Below are 16,117 nucleotides of genomic sequence, written 5' to 3' on the forward strand. Positions count from 1 at the left end.
CCCGCGTCTCCTGCATCGGCAGGCGGACTCTCAAGCACTGCGCCACCAGGGAAGCCCTGTTATTTTTTTTTTAAGTAAGGTTTATTTAGATATAATTTATGTACAGTATAATTCACTCATTTTACTATACAGTTCTATGAGTTTTGACAAATGCACATCATCATGTAACTGATTAAAATTAGGATATAGAATAGAACCATTACACCAAAAAATTCTTTGTGCTTATTTGTAGTCAACTTTTTCTCCCACCTCTAACTCTTGACAACCATTGATATGCTTTTTGTCCTTATAGTTTTGCTTTTTAGGTAATTTCATATCAATGGGGTCATATATTATGTAGCCTTTTGAGTCTGGCTTCCTTCATTTAGAATAATACATTTGATATTCATCTATGTTGTTGTGGTATTAGTAGTTTATTTCTTTTAGCCTAAAGTTTAAATGATAGATTCAGCAACTATCACTTGTTCAAATTCTTTTAAAGCTGATATATATATATATATACATATACACATACACACACATTGGGCATAAATAAATATCTACTCTCAAATCCTTGAGCATAATTTCTGTCTGTTTCACTGGAAAATCTCAAGTAGAATAAAAATTGTGGAAAAGCAATAAAATTTAACTAATTAAGCAAACCATATCCAAAGAATGTAAATATGTGCACTTATACTTTCCAGTTAAAATAATGCCTTTATAGGCTAGACTAGTGAATATATGATCTATGAAACATTTGAGTCTACCAGTGATCATCATATTCTCTGCATGCCTTCAAGAAAAGTTTAGGCTATGTGATTGAAAATTAAACATTTATCAGAGTAACTGTTGCTCTAGTAAATACAAAAGGAATTAACCATTCATACTTCTTTACAAAGTGTTGCCCTAATTTATTCCTCAATACCATATCATCTGGTTATAAGAAGGTATAAACTCAATCATGTAGTAATATTTAATTATACTGAAATTTGACCTTACCTTTTAGTGTAACAAATAGACAATGGAGTTTCAACATTAATACCATTCATGTATCATTTTTCGAATTGTGTTTTGCTTTTATTGATCCCATCAAGTGTGTGATATTGAAGTATATTTCATCCCTACTAATTGTAATGAGGTTATTCAAATACATTAAGCAGAATGTTTTTGCACATCATATGTGAACCAATAGAGAGCATTGTCTTACATTTTAATGGAATTTTATAATTTCTTATGCTTTCTGTATTGTGGGATCAGTTGTAGGATTATAAAGGTTTTTTTTTCTTCTTTCTTTAGAAGCAAGACCTTACCATTTAATTGAAGAGCTCAAAGAGCTCAAGTGGAGAAAGATAGGATATTTTAAAAGGAAATCCATATAAAATAATTATCCTACCATGATGAGCTAGAATGAGAAACAAAACACTTTCACACTGGCCCCATCCCATTTTAGTATCAAACCATTTTGCAAATGCATCTTCCCTTTTTTGCCCCCTTGCCTGACAAGTCTTGTGTATTTTATTTGTATGCAAGTGAATGGCAGTTTATTGTGTCCCAGAGGACAGGGTATTAATGATCATTTGCTTCCTGCCATGGGGTCTGTCATAATTTTGTAGTCAGAAGAATGACAGAAGTAACAGCCAATCAGTATGCTAATACTGGCTGAGAATGGGTAGTTAGTCCATTTTAACCATGGGTTGTTTTTTTTTTTTGCCAAATACTTAGATAATTTTTATTAAAAAATGCAATTTTTGATAGCATTGCAAATTGTTAGACGGAACCCATTGAAGAAACCATACATTTCTTTTGTGTGGCAGTCAGACTTCTGTCTCAGCAGGTGTCTTCTCAGGAAAAAAGAAAGACTTCTTCTAATCTGAAAGCCCATTTTGGTCAGCAAGAATCAATCACTAAAATATTCAGCAATTTGTTATATCAATATCTTAACGTGGAGAATTCTATGCAGCATACGGAAATTGAACCCTAGTCTCTGATAAGTAAATAGAAGGCAGAATCTTTAAAAATGATAGTTGAAACCAAATGTAAAAAATCCTGAAGATTTATACAATGTGTTGTCATTCATTTTTCTCTTTACTATTCTTTTTGTTTCTTCAGTTTCCATGGCATTTGTTTTTTGTGGTGTTTTTTACTTTTTTGAAAAATGGAAAAGATATACCCCAAAGCAATAGCTTTCAGTGCTGATGTATACATATTCAAATATTTATTAGCCATTTTATAACATACAGTCCATAGTGAGTATATTCTTAACTAGCAAAAAAAAGGAGTTTCTTAAAATGATTTCTGAGTGTTTTTGCACAGCACATGAACACATGATTACAGAGGGGATTAGTGGATTAAGGTATCGACTGTTGGCGGCATTAAGGCTGCAGATAACAAGAGCTCTACTTTCTTTCAATAAAATCACATTTTATTCTTACCCACATACAAACAATGCCAGCTATGTAAGCAATAAACAGAATTTTTTTGAGAACACTATTGTCAACTTAAATATGTTCATCATAGAGAGCAAAACAATAATAAAATCAGTAACAACAAATTTCACATATGTATCTATCTGCATGAAATACAAGGTAGTATCATTTAACATCACAAATATGTTTGAGGAGTTCTGATTCACCCCTGGGGCTGGAGAAAGAGTGCTTATATATATTAAAGTTTGAGCTTAGTTATTTCAAAATGTAAACCTCTTAGACTATCAATGCTACTGGCAGAAAAATATTTAATATAATTTAATAAAAATTAAGTAGACATTATATCAAATGCAATTTTACTTTTTGGAAAACAGAGAAACAAACCTTGTTTGCTGCCTGGTGGTATTTTTATTTATGCAAATCTTTACACATTACAGAACAAACTAGCTGCCTTTCATGATCCCATAAACATTTTGCTGTTTTATGAGATGTTTGTAATAAATGTGACCGATGATTTTGTTTTTACAATTGCCTATTAGAAATACACAATTTTTAAATTAAATATTTAGGGATAACTCAATTTCAAGTCACAAGGTTATAAGCTAAGAATTGACATGGATGACAAAATACATGTATAATCTACTATTTAAATTTAGTTGTGTATTTATTTTAGAGAGTAAATTTTCTAGTTTACAGAGATTTTTGCATTTCAATCAATTACAAACCTGTCTAAAATACTGCTAGTGTGTCTTGGGGCAGGGAAATAGCTTTAAGCTGCACACACATATAGTCACAAGGGTGAATAGCTATAATTATATTGGAGTGCATCCAAGAAATCAGCTATTCTGTTTACATTTACTGCCTCTTCAAATTTATGTGTACCTCAAGCAGACATACTGTAAATTGATTTTAATACTAAAAATTGTTGACCTTAATAGTGCAGTTTATTGACTATTTTTCATGTTGCTGCTATCTCCCAAAAAATCTAAAATTAAGGTAAACATTGATAATCATTCATTATAATTTCAAACTATAGCTTTCCTCTTTAAGCTTTAAAAAGTCTATTGGCTTAATGTAGTCAAAGACAATTCATGAAAATGTGAAAATAAGGTCTTATTCTAAGGTCCTTTAGAATTGGAATTGTCGACTACAGATTACAATGGTCAACTACAGACTGAGTTATCTTTTGAATTAGCCTGGAAACAGAGTTTGGCTTATGTCCAAGCATCCATCCTAGGTTGGATTTCAAAGAGAATGAGTGAAGGCAAAGTTTGAACTACTCTAGTTATAGGTGATGTAAAAAGGAATATCATATTTATCCACTTATTTGTGAAAGATTAATTTTACCATTTAGGCCTATAAGGTATTTTAAAGTTCTCTCTTTCTTCAATTTACCTTTATAAGGATATATATTGATCTGGGCCATGGATAAAACCCAACAGCAACCTTTGGACTTTCCTTCAAGTTCTGCTTCTTCAGAATTTCATCCACTTGGTGTAATAAGGTAGGTCGAGAAATACCTTCTTTTCTAGGTTTACATTCCAACCTAGAAACCAAATTGGGAGCCTGAGAAAAGGAAGACTGGGGCAAGAAACAGGCCAGATGACAGTCTATGGGGAAAGACTTCTGTGGCTGATTCTGATCAACAGGTGTGGCCACTGGATTTGTAATCCATTGCCATAGGTAGTAATACTTCTTTTCCAGTTTTATTGAGATATAACTGACATATGACATTACATAAGTTTAAGGTGTACAATGTGATGATTTGATACATTTGTTATATTATGAAATGTTTATCACAATAAGGTTACTTAACACACCCTCTAACTCACATAATTACCATTTTGTTGTTGTTATGGTGAGAACATTAAAGCTCTACTCTCACAGCCACCTTCAAGTATACAATACAGTATGGCAGTAATAAATTTTATTTCCCCATGGGTTCAGCTGTTTTGCATAAATCTTCTTTTAAGTTACTAATCAGGAAATTCAGCAGCAGCAACAGATATTTGAAAGAGATTTCACATTAAATACCTTTCCATTTCTTTTTAAATAACAGAAGATCATGCCCTTTGTTTCTATATTACTAAGAGGATGCTCTTACACACCACCATGGAGGAAGAGCTACTGGTCAGTTAATATGTGCTTTGCCCATCGTAATCATTTATTCAAGATAATATAATGCTAAAGGGCATTGATTCTACTTGGTTTCGAAGCCTCTCCTGCCATTAACTAGCTGAGTGACTAGGTTAAGTTACTTAACTTCTCTAGGCACCAGTACATTCATATATAATTCAGTAAAATAGTAGAATCTGCATTATAGGGTTGTTTTGAAGATTAAAGTGGCAATGCAAATCTAGAATTTAAAAAAATATATCTCTTACATATTATGTGCTATGTAAGCATTTGCTCTTAATGCTTAATACTAATTTATTTATTCAGTCACTCATCTGTTAACTGAATCTATCCAACTTTCTACCATTTTATACATCAGCTCATTCTGGGACTAAGGTAAGCACTGTGGAGAATTCTGCAATGTATAAATAGGATGGTTTATGTCACTGCAATGTATAAAGGTATAAAGAAGATGGTTTATGTCACTGAAGAACCAATTGTCTCGTAGGAGAATTAACACAGGTTGGCACTTAGATAATATTGTGACTGTTCAGAGGAATACAAATAAAAAGAATAGGTACAAATTTATTGTCATAATGTCGGGCACTATGCTAGATACCTTACATACATTATCTCATTAATCTAGCACTTAGATGAGAGGAAAAAATTTCGTACAGTAAGTGATGAATGATACAAGTAATAAAGGGCTGTTTGGATTTAAATTTAATGACAAGGGAGAAAAAGCCATTCCATTCAGAGAGGAGTGAGTATGCTGCGGCACAAAGACTGGGCCAGGGAAAAAGCCAAACAGCTCTGTTTAGTAAGAACAGAAGTTACAAGGGGAAAAAAAAAAGCTGATATGCTATCACCTAGGGGCTTATAGAATGATGTAAAGGACAGATACCAATGTATCAGTAATTTTAATTGGATTAGCATAACAGAAAATGTGACAGTTAATAGATATACAAAACATAGTCATATAGATTTTTAAATATAATGACCTGGATTATAAATGTTTCCTGTCAAAATAGAAGGTGGGAAGGCAGTTAATAACATGATCATTTTAATAAAAGACTGATTTTTAGCAAGTTTTTGTTTGGTTCTTGTCAGGAGACAATTCTCTATGAATTTTTTGTATTTCTGCATTGTCTTGGTCTTCTGAGCAAAGGCATTTACAGTTAATTTAAGAATATTTGAACAAGGAGTTATTCCAGGGTAGTAAAAGTTAGAGACATCAGCCTTCCCAGACATGGTCCAGGTTGTTAAAGATAGAGACATCTCCCCATCTCCAGAGAGTATTTGCTTATATACCTGAGTAAAGATAAGATTTTTCTTTCTCCAGAGAGGAAATTAGGCAAATCACTAGCAGCCTTACATAGGTCAGTTTCCTAATTTAGGGTTCCTCTTCTGTAGTGCACCCCATTGTTTGTTCAAGTACCATCTGGCCCCCTAATACACTGTCCTGTGGAGATTGGGGTTTGGAGAATAGACACAAAGTGTTACTCTAGCTGCTGCTTTTGTGTCCAATAACAAATTTTTTTGTCTCTGACCCACAGGCCTCATGTTTTCTGTGTGTGTGTATATATACATATACACAATATAAGCATATATATATATATACTGTATATAATGTACAGTGTGTATGTATATACTGTATATAATATATATATTTATGCACTTGTATGTAGGGCACATTTTGAGACCCTACATATTTTCTGACCCTAACAGTCTTTGTGGCAGAGACTTACTATATTATATATTCTCTAAATCCAACCCCTTCCCTCCACAGAACTCAGCTAATCAGTATTGCCTGTTCCCTTAACTAGAGATGTGGCCATGTTGTGAAGTATTATTAATGGAAGATGAGCAGAAATGCTAAGAAAGTTAAGAGGAGATAAGTCTTATCTATCTACTCTGTCTTCTTTCATGCAGACCCAGGAAGCTTCGTTGAAGATGGTAGCATCTCAAGATGGAAGGAACCTGTGTCCTGACTGACCATGTGCAGTGGACCATACCCCCTTTCACAACCATGTTGGACTGTGATATGGTCAAGCAGTAAGTGTTAACACATTAACATCTTGAGATTGTTATAGAAGTTAACCTCGGACTTTAAAGATCTGAATTAAAAAGTCTCATTGGTCTCCTTTGCAGAACACTAGGGAACAAATTCATTATTCTGTCAATTGGTAAGTCAAGAGAGAGTCATCATATTTGTTACTTTCATGCACCCAGTGTATTTTAAGGTAATTAAATAATTAATGAAGAAGAGTTTCTCTTTTTAGCTGGAATTTATTAATGATATTAGATTTAGAATATTTAATGACATTATTGCATTATAGTTAGTTTTGTAATGATATTGTAATGTTTTTTAAAAAATAGTCCTTATGCTTAGCAATAAATATTGAAGTTTTCATGGATGGAAAAAAAACAGCTTATTTTAGTGAGCTTATTTTTTTAACAAGTAGAAGTGAATACTAAAGAAGAGTTCTTCCAATTGGACATTAAAGCACTCTGCTAAGCAAATTTTCTTTCTAAAGGTATATAAAAAGCAAGCCTGAAGAATTTCTTAAAATAAAATTTCAGAAACGATGACAAATAAAAATAAAAATTTTAAAAAATTAAAATGAATTCATTGAACAGCTAGATGAATAATGTAGAGAAAGAAAAATCCAAAATTAAGTACAGGAAAGGGATTGATAAAGGTAAAAGCAGGAGTTATTAAGTTAGAAAACAGACAAAATATAGAAGTAATAAGTTCAAAAATTTTCTGAAGTGACTGAAAAGATAAATAAACCACTAGTTTAGCTAAACAAATATACAAAATCTATATATGGAGAGAGAGAGAGAGAGAGAGAGAGAGAGAGAGAGAGCACATATTATATAAACCTATATATATCATTTGTTTCAGGAAAGGAAGGTGTTTCAATATCAAGAAATATACCATATAATTTGGATTATTTGAGTTAAAAAAGAAAAATCATAAGTTATCATAACTTATCTAAGAAGACAAAATACTTGTTCAGTGAAATGAAAAGTTTAAAACTTGGTTACCTATGAAAAGTTTAGAAGGGCAGTAGAAGATTCCCAATTTAAAAAAAATTAAAATTCCAAGACTGTATGGTATCAAGTATGATGGAAAACTCCCCAATTCATTTAATAAAGTTATTATTACTTTTATATAAATACTTGAGTGGCTAATAAAGACAAAACAAAACAAATAAACACAAAATACTATATACCAATCTCATTAATGTAGGCACAAAAATTCTAAATAAAATTCTGAAAAAAGACTCACAGGACATACAGTTAGGTATTTCCAGGAAAAAGGCATAAGATTGTCAAATCTTGATGCTTTTACACTTTACATAACTAAGATCTTTTTATCATTAAGCATCATTTGTAACTAAGCTTTCCATGTACATCATTCTGCAGAGAAAGAGTAGGCTGCTTATGTCCATGTGAGTTTGCCATTCAATGGGAGTTTTCCTTCTCTGGCATTTTAGTAGTAATCAAGTGTCTTGTGATCTAAACCAAGGTGAAACTGAAAAAATCTTGTGTCTTAAATCATAAAGCAGAAGTCCCTATTCAAATCATGAAGATAAATAGTATGTCTTGAGGCTGTTAGGGACATGGAGTGTCCAGTAACATTTTTACCCCTGAATTCATCTCCTTCCACCCTACAACTCACCCATTCCTTCCTTCTTGTCTTTGTTCATTCTTCAACTGAACGTTGGAGAAGGCTAGTGAGTCTCCTTAATCAAATCTGTAGTCCAGATCTCTCCTCTGAGCTTCATAACTCGTTATCCAAAATTTTACACAACATATGTTCTTGGACACTTCAAAATCCAGTACACCAAAAACCCAAACCATGATCTCTCCCTCCATCATCCACTCCCAAATCTTGTCTTTCTCTAGGATTCCCAGTTCCAGTAAGTGGCATCACCAGATGAACAAGCTAGAAAACTAGAAGTTATCTTTGACACAATTTTTGTCACCCTCCCCTACATTCAATTAAATGACAGTTCTTTTGATTTCTTCACTTAAATGTCTCTCAAATTAATCTATTTCTACTCTATCTCACTTCCAGCACAGCATATTAACCCACATTAGCACAGCCTCATGACTGAACTATTGTAATAGCCACCTAGCTGGTACCCTCTTCATTTTGGAACCCCTCCAACACAATCTCCATCCTCCAACTTGAATAATCCTTTGAAAAATATCACCTCTGTATAAAATGTTTCAGCAATTTTCTCTTATACTTCGAATAAAAATCCAAATACTTCAGTGGCCAACAGGATTGCACATATACTGAACCTCAACTATATCTCTGATCTCAATTTACGATACACTCTGCCCCGACTCTCAACATTTCAGACACACGTTTCTGTCTCTTCTTCAGATGTGCTTTGCTGTCTCCTGCTTCAAGGCCTCTTTCCATGCCAGCTTTCCCCTTTCCTGGGAACACTCCCTAACCCCTTCCTCCATCCAAATGCATGCAGAAACTTCTGTTCACACTTCAGATCTCGGCTGAAATGAGATTTCTCTGTGCTTACAACCCAGCACCTTTCATGATTTGTATCCCTGTCTGGAATGATTACTTGGTTAATATCATCACCCTTACTCCCAGAAGCTATAAGTTCTACAAAGACAGAGTCTATGTCCCTTTTAAATCACCACTATGTCCTTTATACCCCACACAGGGCTCAACCTAAAGGTGGTACTCAGTACATATTTGCTGCATAAATAATTGGTTGCGGTCTACCTAAATGTGATATCCCATAATTCTCTTCTATTCTCTTCCTTGGGTACTTAACCCTGGACCTATTCATCTTGATAATTTGTTTTTTCCCCTCTATTATCAATATTTATACTATGGTCTTTATTTATACATGCTCTGTTTTGTGGTTTTATGATTTTGTGATATTATAGTTTAAGATTCTAAATGTAAGCCTCTTTTTTTCTGTAAACATGGGTTATATTTAAGTTTTCTATAAATGTGTGTTGTATATTGTCTCTATCATGAAACAGATATAAAGGGTAAGCAGATGCAATAACATATATAGGAGCCATAAAATAAATAGAAAATTATATTGAAAAACATATGAAAATAAATAGAAGCCATTTTCATGGGCTTGAAGTTCCTGGGTGAAGTTTTGTATCTTAACTATGGCCGTATATTTCACAACACCTAGGTTAGGAGCTTGCACTCAGTGGGCAGTCAGTTGTACATAATGAAGGTCTCATCTTTAAAAACGTTTGCAAGAAATTAGCATTTGCTATACATGCATTACATGTTGAGCTAATTATTTCTGTCCCTTTTAAAAGTATCTAATGAAATCAAGTAAGGATCCTCATAGATGAGGATTATAAATAACACATTTCTATAGTAATACATATTTCTTCAAGATTAATTTAAATGTGAAAAGATTTGTCCCTATAAAAAAAAGTCAACTTAGACTTACCATATTAATTTGAGAAGGCATCAGATCAAATTTATTAGGTTCATTAAGCTTAGGGAATTAAATTTCAGAAACTGGTATTTCTTACTAATAGATTCCAAGAGTAATATTTAGCAGCCTGTCAAATGTGCTTATTTATCATGTAAATTGACATTAGAGATCAGAACAAGTAACTAGTTTTATATAGGTTTTTTGCAGACTCATTAAGTGTTTATAACAAAATTTTAATAAAGTAGTATATTACTAAGGATGAGTTCTCTCTAGCTCCAACTATATGAAAATCTCAGAATATCACCAAGTTGCTCTATTACCATTCTTGATGCACCAGCTGTGTCTTGATTGGGTGGATTGCTAAAGTATGGTATTACTTACCAGGAAGCTACAAATATTTGTATAATATTGGTTTCTCACATAAGAATACACAGAATTATTTGTGAGTTTTTCTTTAGTTGCCTGGGTTTTGTGACATATGCAATGAATACAGAGGAAATTTTTCTCATTTATATGTTTTCCAGGAGTATTTTGATACATATTAAAGTAACTTGGAGACTACAAGAAATTAAAGTAACATGCAAGTGGAAATTATATTTATGTTTAAAAATAAAGAGACCTACATAATAACATTACAAAGGCTCTATTGTCTGTCATAATAACTAAAAAGCACAGGTAGGTAATAGGATTCAATGACAACACTCAGATTTGTGGCCCTAGCTCTTTCAGTTATTTCCTTCATAGGAAGCTATAAATTATATTTGAAATGCTGAGTCTAGTATGACTTCCCTGTCTTCCTAAGAAGCAGTTGTTTTGACTTTACGTTGACATTGCCTCCCTTTCACTCACTTCTCTTTCCTTCTTTGATTAGTCATTGCCTCTATCAAAAATAATTGGAATTTACTGTCTACTAAATACAGGCATCTTTTCATTTGCCATGTCTGAATCAATGCATTTCAAACAACAGTCTGAAAACAACACAATTTTAAAAACAACAGATTTCGTAAAGATCTAGCTAATTAACCTATATAATTTGGGACTAGTAAGTGTAGCTGCACCTAAAATTAATAAAACTTAGTCATGGGTGTTTTCAAGCATCCATTCTCAACCAAGAGTTTGTGGTTTCAGAGAGAATCTGATTATTATTTTTCATAATTCACTATTTAGATGAAAGCCATGAAATACAGTGGAGGAAATTGGTATAAAACATTTAAAAAGTGAAATGCTATGAAATGAAATAGAATGACAGACCTTCTCAGTATTTAATATGTTCAGCTGAACAGTAAGACTTTATCTTTTCTTGAAATCATTGTTTAGAAATAACTCTTCTCAATAGCATTTGATTAAACATTATCAGACTTTGAAGGCAAATAAAGAATGAGACTCAGTAGAAATTGTTCAATTCCAGTAGATGTGTAGGTTTTCAATGGTCAACCATATCTTTTCTTACTGCTTTGATAGATGCCCAAAATTGCAGTGAGATTGTCCATTTCTACCCTTGGTAGTTAACAGGGAGAATATGTGGGTGTTTTGAGGACAGGGAGTGAATTTTAAAAGTTTGGGAATATATTCTTTATGGTTTCAATGTAAAGTATTCTCATATCTTGCTCAGTGGAAATGTTTTACAGTAGGAAAAAATTCAAAATTTAGGTATCACCTAAATAGTTTTTCGTGGTGACTTGTTCTTGGCAGTTATATGAATACTCTAGGACATGCCTTGTGTTTTGTTTGGGACAGATACACACAGATGTCCTCTTGTAAAACGGTTTTGTACAAATAATCACCTCTAGAACACTCAAATTATTTCAGACATTTTTGGAGATAATGTAGCATAGTGGAAAAAGCACAACAATGGACTAAGAAAGACCTGAGTTTGGATCCAAGCTCTACCATGTAACAGTTGTGTGAATTTAGATTTGTCATTTAACTCCCTGAGTCCAAGTTGCCTCATCTATAAAATGGGGATTGATGATGCTTCTCTTCAGTCTTATATTGAGATTTAGTAATAATACATATAAAGGACCAAGCATACACTGAGGGATCAATTATTTAACTGCTATATTTATCACTTGAAAAAAAAGGCCAATTTTTGTAGGGATCTTAAATGATTGTCACACTGATTACAGAAGTATTCCTACATATTACCACAACCTCGTCTTCATGGACTACTAGGAATCTTTACTGACTTGTACCCATCTATTTCCACTTTGGATTTCATTTATTGTCTGTCTGTATATGAGTGTGAGTTATGTGTGTATATTTAACAACCACCCATCTCTTATTTATCACTCAACTAGAGAAAGGATAGTACAAATACCTGACCAGATATTGATAGAACAGGTTTTCTGCTGTTGTTGTTTGTTGGACTGGTGAGGTAACCTATGAGACCCCAAAGGAACCTATTTTAGATCTCAGTATTTAAATTTTAAGAATATTTGTGAATGCAAATACATCTTTTAAATCAGTAATTATCAAACATTTTCTTGTTTGGACCTAACATATTATTCCTACTCCTCTATAATTACCTAAATATATTACTATTTTTGAGGGAAAAAATATATATGAATTGATGTAAACAAACAGTTGTCTGGGTTCTTGCTATGTCAACCTTCCAACCTACAACAAGATAGATCTTAAGATTTTAGAAATAGGAAGTTTGTAGGAAGTAGCAAAAGTCAACCAATTCTAGATGCGTGTGTGTGAATTAATTAATAGGGAAGGTTAATCTTTTTGGTCAGTTTATTAGAATTTCATGGACTTATCGTCAGGCATTGGAATATATGGATAATCAAGTAAACTTTTCCTCTGTTTTCCACAGTGTGAAGCATTGCACACTCCACCTCTACCCAGTGCCTTATGCAGTAATTCATTAAGAAAATCTTATATGATTTAAGTAATCTTATAGGAACAACTTGAGGAAACAACTTCCATCAAAATATTTTTCCAACGACTTCCATGTAAACCAACATTCTTTGTCTTCTCTCCTATTACAATGGAACATGTGGGTTTCCATCCCCAGTACCTCACTGAAACTGCTTTTGTTAAGGTGACCAATAACTACCATATCACTAAATTCAATGGTACTTCTTTCAGTCCTCATCTTATTTGACCTTTCATAATCTTTGACATACTTTCTTCTCTTGACTTCTTCTGAGTCTCCTTTTTACAGTCATCCTCCTTTATTCATTCTCTAAATTTTGAAGCACCCTAATACTCCATCCTGAGTATTGCTTTTTTTTCTAAATACTCCTTTTCTTAACAGACCTTATGTAGTTCTGTGACTTTAAAATACTGTCCATACTCTGATCATTCCAAATATGTGTCCTTGGTGCTTATCCCATTCCTAAGCTCCAGACTCATATATACAGCAGTCCACTTGACATTTTCACTGGGATGTCAGAGGGCAGCCTAAACCTAACTGGTCCATAGAAGATTCCTCAACTAATCCTCCCGACAGCAGTAGATGGAACCACATCCACCAGTAGTTCATGTTAAAATCCTGAGTCAATGTTCCTTCCCCTCTTTCACCCCACATAAAGTCTACAGGGCACTGATACTCTTGTCTCCAAATATGTCAGAGCATCCAGGGTAATCTTTTTAAAACATGCAGCAAATCATGTAACTGCACTTCATAATGCCTTCCAGTGGTTTCCCATTTCCCTTAAGTGAATGCCTTTTACTATGCCCTACTTCTCTAAACTCATTTATCCTCTCCTGTCTTAAAGACAGGCCAAGCAACTTGCTTCTCTTTTTGTCTCAAGAAAAAGACAAATGGATTCTAATGTCAGATCACTTGGCCTAAAGGATCTATCTTTCTACTCTTTGCGTGACTAATTCATCTAATCACGGAAGACTCCGTTCAAAATCACCTCCTCTCCATACAGAGGATGTCTATGACCATTCATTTAAAATATTTTCCTCCACATATAAACATCACCATCTATCACGTGGTTCTTGTTTATTTTTCTGAATAAAATTTAGTAACAACTGAGATTAATTTGTTAATTTATTTGTGAGAAACACAGTGAGGGAAATGGTGAAGGCATGCCCTAATTAAGGTGGAGACTTCAACAGAAGGCACTAGTAGCTATTTCATAAATCACAGAATTTCTGAGGAAGCCCATAAAGCCCATAAAGAAACAAATTGACCTCCCCTGACAACTCTTTTAGCCTGTGTAAGGAAAAACAGACATCTTGGAAGCTTTCCGCCAGTCAGCTTGCCCAAAGTGTAAAAAAACAAGACTTATCAAGACTCTAGACTATACAGTATGGTTTTGCTTTTATAAATACTGTCTTTGCATTCGTTAAGAGAGACAATCTATACAAGATTGATTTCCCTCAGATACAAGTTATCAACTATACTATAACTAAATGTCTTGGAGTTATTCTTTGACACTTTTTCCTGGAGGTCCTACCAAAATTTGCATACCCAAGTCCATTCTTTGGGGCTGACCAAGGCACATAACTTGAGTGACACTTCTCTTGATGAGTATCATGTACAATGAACAAGATTTTTGGATCTAATGCACAGAATCTGAGTCTTAGTCAAGTCTGATTCAATTTTTTTGACACAGCTATTTTATTCCTTCTGTTAGTAGCAGTAACCTTGGGAAACTTAATGTGTGTCTTTTGACCATCAAGTCATTGTCATTAAGGGACTCTGGTTTTTGTTGAGACAACTTTCTGTTTTCTGTATTTGCTTTTGACTGATACCTATAAAGATAGGAAGAAAGAAATGGGGTTTGATAGGAAGATCTCAGACTGCAGTGAAATTCTAGGACAGTTTTATCACACTGATGGCTAGAGTCATCAGTTAGAAGAGACTTGCATCCTGTAGCACTGGACTAGCACTAATAGCCCTGCTGTGCTCAGACAAGCTGTAAGCAGCCTGTGGGAAGCTTGACATCTATAAATGCTGCAGTAAATCTAAAGGGGCACCCAGATGGTATTGAAAAATTCTCAGTCACCTGGGTTATCATCTATGGAATTCTTTTATTGTCTTACTTCCTACAAACTAATAAAAACGAAGAGCTACGTTTCTTTCTTTTCCTAAGGAAAGTTAATCTTTTGACCACTTGGGTCATAAGAAAGGTATATGCTTAACTCTCATAGATCATGTTAAATAGTTTTCTGAAGTATTTGAACCAAATTCCACTTTCACCAGCAATGTATGAAACTTCCATTTAACCCAGCTTTTAGCAACACTTGGTGTATTCTGTCTTTGAGATTTAAGATATTATAGAGGACATGCAGCGATATTTCATTGATCTTTTCAGAATTGTCCATTTCCCTGATGTTTAATGAAGCTGAGTACCTTTTCAAACATTTATTGGTCACTTGAACATCTTATTCGATGAAATGGCTATTCAACTATTTTGAGAATTTTTCAGTAATTTGTCTTTTCCTATTGATTTCTAAGAATTCTTATATACTCTGGCTATGAATTCTTTGTTGGATACATGTATTGGGAATATCTTTTGCTCTACATAGATTTCCTTTTTAAAAAATTTATGACTCTTTTTAGAGCAGTTTTAGTTTCACAGCAAAATTGAGGGGAAAATACCGAGGTTTCCCACGTATTCCCTATCCCCACACATGCATAGCCTCTCCCATTATCATTGTCACCCAGCAGAATGGTATATTTGTTATGCTTGACATACGACATTGATACATAATAATTGCTCAATAGTCATAGTTTACATTATGGTTCACTCTTTGTGCTGTAAATTCTGTGGGTTTGACAAATGTATAATGATGTGTTTCTATCATTAAAGTGTCATACAGAGTATTTTTGATGCCTTAGAAATTGTCTGTACTCTACCTATTCATCCTTTTCCCACCCTCAACTCCTGGCAACCACTGACTTTTTGTATATTAACTGTGTATCCTGCAACCTTGGTATAATCACTTATAAGTTCCAGAATACTTTTTTGTCAATTCATTCAGATTTTCTACATACACAATGATGTCATCTGTGAACAAAGACAGTTTTATTTCTTCCTTCCCAATCTGTATACATTTTATTTCCTTTTTTTGTCTTGTTGCATTAGCTAGAAATTATAGTATGATGTTGAAAAATAGTGATGAGCAGCCACCCTTGCCTTGTACCTGATATTAGTGGAAAAGCTTTGAATTTCTTATTAT

This window comes from Lipotes vexillifer, unplaced genomic scaffold, assembly GCF_000442215.2.
Source record: "Lipotes vexillifer unplaced genomic scaffold, Lipotes_vexillifer_v1.1 scaffold1064, whole genome shotgun sequence".
Classification (NCBI taxonomy): Eukaryota; Metazoa; Chordata; class Mammalia; order Artiodactyla; family Lipotidae; genus Lipotes; species Lipotes vexillifer.